Raw genomic sequence first — 6073 nt, forward strand, 5'->3', positions numbered from 1 at the left:
ATAATCCACCATGCTACCACTAAAGACATCAGAAGGATTCAAAAACCAAAAAGGAATAGGAGCAGCCAGGACCTGCAAAAATATAAAATGGAAAGAACAAAACCAATAATTGTAAGCCATACAAAACTCATTGCAAGAAGCTCATTCTTCATACGCATATATCGTCGTCGTGCATACTCTACTCTCACATTCCAGGGACATTTTGTTGGCAGAATTGGTAATTAGAAATTCCTGGCACACACTTGCATATAATCAAAAACACTCACACATTTACTCTTTTTGTTCGTGTTTAACCCTCAGGCTCAGACTCACAGAGTAAAATAGAGAGAGTAAAGGTAAATTATATCAACGGAATGGGCAATTAAATTCGTTTTTGAATTAAAAATAACGGCTTTTCCTACCATTACACATCGTTGTGTCGTTCCAAGCCATAGACTCACCGACACAATTGACAGAGAGGCACCTCCCTATTATTCTACACCTATTTGCCCACCCTCTCTCTCCGTTCCCATAGACACCTCCAGACCTGCCTTTAATTGGGAGAACTGTTTTTGGAACGGATTATTCTGCAATTAATCTTCGACAGTTGCTCTATTCGTAGATATTCGTTCGTCGTATATATGCTATACAGCAGCGCAGGAACGACTCTGGAATATATGAGGCTTCCATCTAAATGTGGCGACCACTCCTTTACTCGTAATAAATTTCTCGATGCTATAAATACTTGGTCTACGCGATTTTTCATATCCTTTTTCTACTTTTTTTTTTTTTTGTATTCCTCAAGATTTAAGAGAGATGGGTGTTTTTGGGTGCGGTTGAGGTCAATTCATAGATCATTAACAATGCATTGCGGTTTAAGGGAATTCTTATTAGGTACCTGAAACCAAGATTTAGTTGCACGTACTTACTGGCGTGGATAAAATTTAAATAACAAAGCAAGTTGTTCTTAAGTTGGTTTGGGACTCTAAATTAAAAACGCACCATTTGATTTAGAAACGCAGTTTTATCAAGACACTCAATAAAGATGAGACGCTAGTGAAAAACTATCGCGACAATATCGATAGAACAACTTGGAATGCACCTTATATAGAACTACTAGGACATATTGAGAGCTTAAGCTACAAGAAGGATTTAGGACTCTAATAGTTGGAGCCATTAAAGGACTTTATTTAAATAGATAGATAAATGAAATTTTTTTTTTATCGGAATCACTCGCTTATTTCAAAAACAATTGATTAAAATAACTTCATTTTAAAATTAATATTAAGTTTATAATTCTAGCTTTTGAAAAAAGTATCAATCAAAACTGTAGGTGTTGCCGTTGTTTTTTAATATTTTTTTTTTATTTTCAATATTTTTTTTTTAAATTGTCCCTCCCGACATAACGGGGGGACATTGACCCCCCTCCCATAGTAAACAATGATTGTATTTAACCCCTCTACAGAATCTCATTATCAGTTCTTGGTGCTTAAGTTATCGTACTTTCCCCTCAAATGCTCCTGTTTTACTTGAGTAAAACTAAAAATGCGAAAAAAAAGCTAGATTAAAATGGCCATACTTCGGTTAATTTTCAATGAAAAAATTTAGTGAGTACAGCATTTTGAAGGAAATTTAATCTTTTTTTTTTTTCTTTGGAGCAACGTTTATGTCTATCTCAATCCAAAAAAACTGTACAAGTAAAATAGCAAAAAAATCTCAAAAATCGATTTTTTTGATATTTTTTTATGATTGTTTCGACTATTTTGGTATGGAAATTTTTTTTTTTTTTTCAATTTTTAAAAAACATTATTCCAATAGGAAATTTAATTCTCTACAAAAAGTTACATGTGCAATATATGAAAATTTTGCCTGGCTTACGAGGTATATTGAAAAAACCAAAAAGGGGGCTTTTGCACCCCTATCTTCAGTTTCCACCCTCTCATTTAATAGCACTCCGCGGTTTTATCTTCTTTTATAACCCATTGAAAGATTCCTGAAATAAAAACCCGTGAACGTCTTAGTTCCTTTCTAAACTACATAATCAATAGCCTAAGACTAGACATGGTCGGTATAAATATTTTGAGCTGAAACAATAAGCTTTCAGATGGTATAAAATGTATTGTAGGTTGTCATATAAAAAAAAGTGATGAAAAAAAAAGTTATATTTTTTCGATTTTTTTTAAATGATTTTTAAGGTTTCACTTCAACCACGTGTGAATTGCACACATGATTTTTTTTTTTATTTAGGTCTTCAATCGGGGAAATTTTTACCATAAATTAACTTTTTCAGGTGAATCAGGTTTATTTTTACCATAAATACCTAAACTTTTGTTTTATTTTTCGGGTTAGCTTATTACCAATCCCAAACCTTGCTTCAAAATAACTTATTTTACATGTAAAAAAGAAACCATTTTTTACCAATTTTATTAAAAATGTAAAACTTGTTTTAAAAAAGCTTATGTTGTTGGTAGTAATTCATCCAATTTAATTTTGGAAGTGACATCGGTTTTGAAATAACTCGTTCTATTGGTTCCAATGCAACCAATTTATATGACAAGTCTAGATCTACTTTTTTATATACAGGGTGTCCCACAGTCACCGCCCCAAATGAAAACCATGAATTCCTGAGGTCATTTTAAGTCGAAAAACTTAAGAGTTAATTTTCTCGTATTCGTCCCGTTTTCGAGTTACCACGGTTTTTATGATTTTTGCTCTCTTGTCCTTTAACTGGCCTTATCTTTGCCAAACTACGTTTGATTTGAAAGATTTTTTTTACAACCAATCAAGAATTTACTACAGTTTAAGTTTGTCTCAAAACTTTTTTTTCTGCGGACAACCGTTTCGCCACAATTTTGCATCAAACTCAATTTTCTTCGTTTTTTAAGTTGTTTTTTACACTTTCATATCATTTTAGTCAAAAAAATACGTTAATGAGTATTAATTTTTTGTGCTTTTTATTAAAACCCAGTTTATTTTCATAAAAAAAAATAAGTTTTATTTCATAAAAAAGGGTACTGAAAGTAATTAAAAAAAATAAACAAACTGAGTGAATTAAAAAAAAATAATATTTTATATTTTGTTTTGCTGAATTATAATATTATTATTTTGTGGTTGTATTTCTTCCCTTATAATTCAAATAAAAACGCCATTTTTTATTTTAAATTTGCCAATATATTTCGAGGTTCATACCTCATCTTCAGGGCTATTATAAAAACTATTTAGTTATAATATACAAATTATTTCTTCGGCTACAACATTAATGTTTTATGATTATGATTGTGATATGATAAAACATTAATGTTGTAGCCGAAGAAATAATTTGTATATTATAACTAAATAGTTTTTATAATAGCCCTGAAGATGAGGTATGAACCTCGAAATATATTGGCAAATTTAAAATAAAAAATGGCGTTTTTATTTGAATTATAAGGGAAGAAATACAACCACAAAATAAAAAAAAATAATTTTTAAATAAAAAACTAATTTAAATGAGTTAAAAACTTTTTCTGAGCTATTGTGGTTAAGAAAAGAACAAATAGATAAAGCTCAGAAAAAGTTTTAATTCATTCAAATTAATTTTGTATTTAAAAATTATTTTTTTTTTTTAATTCACTCAGTTTGTTTATTTTTTTTAATTACTTTCAGTAGCCTTTTTTATGAAATAAAACTTATTTTTTTTTTATGAAAATAAACTGGGCTTTAATAAAAAGCACAAAAAATGTATACTCATTAACTTGTTTTTTTGACTAAAATGATATGAAAGTGTAAAAAACAACTTAAAAAACGAAGAAAATTGTGTTTGATGCAAAATTGTGGCGAAACGGTTGTCCGCAGAAAAAAAAGTTTTGAGACAAACTTAAACTGTAGTAAATTCTTGATTGGTTGTAAAAAAAATCTTTCAAATCAAACGTAGTTTGGCAAAGATAAGGCCAGTTAAAGGACAAGAGAGCAAAAATCATAAAAACCGTGGTAACTCGAAAACGGGACGAAAACGAGAAAATTACCTCTTAAGTTTTTCGACTTAAAATGACTTCAGGAATCCATGGTTTTCATTTGAAACGGTGACTGTGGGACACCCTGTATATATTTTTTTTTGTATCCAGAAAACACATAGGTACATTTGTAAAATAATTTCTCTTGCTAGGTTTTATCGAGAAATGTATTTTTTATTTTACTGCTTATCTACATATTTAGATGACATAAGAAAAAAATGCTAATAACGAGTCAATAAAAAGAAAATTTCAAAATCATTTGAGCCGTTTTTTAAAAATAATTTTCTAACAAACAATTAAAAAGAAGTCAAATAAAATAAGTTAAATACCAAAATTTCCATAAAAATTTCCATTTACCTAAAAAAAAAAAATTCGAAATTTTTGTAAAACTCCAAAAAAAAAAACGTTCCATGGGAGTTACCTATCGTAAAAAACGATTTTTGAAAAAAAAAAAAAACAGAAACAGCTTGTCGATTGCAAGAGACCGAAAACAATCAACAAGTAACGCACTTTTTCTGCATACAGAAATCTATTCCAGAAGCTTCCATACGGATCATTTCCTTAGAGTCACTTTAAATGAGTTGTTCAAACTCAAAATCAAGAAAAAGTCAAGGCAGGACAACCAAAATAAAAACTGCTTATATTTACATATGCATGTACATAAAAAGTATACTTAAAGTCATCTACAGTTTTCTTTGGGCATGACTGCGGCAGCAAGATTTCTATGATAGCTGATAGGTGAGTCTACGAAGTCTTGTGCAATCAACCAAGAAATATTTCATAAACACCTAAAACCATCCAAACCTACAATTGAGAAGAATGACCAGCCAGGAAGGGCATTCTGACCCTATAGGTACCTGGAGTAATATGGAAATCTTCGTTAAAATCCCAAAGGAAATCGATGAAGAATGTCCTTTAACGCTGACACGGAATCAGCCTTGCACCGCAGTTAGTCACCAGCTCAACCCCCGCTCAAATCCAACCCTTAACTTTTAAACCGGTACAAAGCTGTTTCAAGCAGCTTTTTAGTTGAGGCCGAGATTAAACATAGATTCTAAACTCCTAACTACGCAAGTTTTTTTTCCCACTATTTTTCTATGGATGTTAAAAAAAAAAAAAACTGTGCTATTTAAATTCAGTAAATTCCAATGTAAGAAATTCATCACCATATCTCATTAGAGACAAAAATCACCATACAAAAAAATTATTTCCAATTTCATCTAAAAACAAAAAAAAAACTTCTCTTCCTCCCAGTTTTTATATTGCTGTTGCTGTTGTGTTTAAAGTTCTCCAATTCAAACTTTAATCCCAGTTCTCCTTGACGGTAGCAGCAAGCATTATATAGCAGTTTTCATCATCAAACAAAATTCATGCACCATGGCGTTGAAAACATCCTTGCACTACTACTATACTCTCTAGATAATAAATAATTAAAATACTTCATCCTTCTTCCTCTCTTATATCAGCCCGCTCTCTCATTTCAATCCAGGTTTTCCGTTTCCTTCATTTTCCTTTTGAGTGCAATAGTTGCAACAAAAAAAAAATACATATAAAAGACAAAAAAAAAAAAAACAAGTAAATCTAAGTGAAATGGCCAAATTTAAAGCGTCCAAAGGACGAAAGCTTCCATTGAGACAGAAATTTCATCCTCGCCAGTAGTAGCGAGCGAGTGCTATGTCCTTAGGTAGGTATTGGATCTTTGGAGCAGGAGCATTCCAAAAGAAAAAGAAATGTGAATGTGTATATAGTAAAACTCCTGAATAATTCATGCATGGATCCCATTTTCTTCATTTAATTTCTTCAAGTCTTCTTCAACTCTTGAGTCTTGAGGGTGCGCGATTGTGTATCTAGGTTTTTTTCCCCGTACAATTCTTCTATTTCTGCTGGAGGAACCTTTGTTGAACCTCTCTCTGATGGTCTGGCTGGCTGGATGCTGATGATGATGGTTTCGGTGCGGCCAGTATCGTTCCAGTCAAGCCACTATTGTTACTATTTTTATTGTTTTCATTTGCATTGTTATCCTTAACAACAAAAACAACAATAATACAAGAAACTAAGAATGAAACTTTGAACAATAAAAATAATAATTGTGGCAAGAAAAG

This window comes from Episyrphus balteatus, chromosome 2, assembly GCF_945859705.1.
Source record: "Episyrphus balteatus chromosome 2, idEpiBalt1.1, whole genome shotgun sequence".
NCBI lineage: Eukaryota > Metazoa > Arthropoda > Insecta > Diptera > Syrphidae > Episyrphus > Episyrphus balteatus.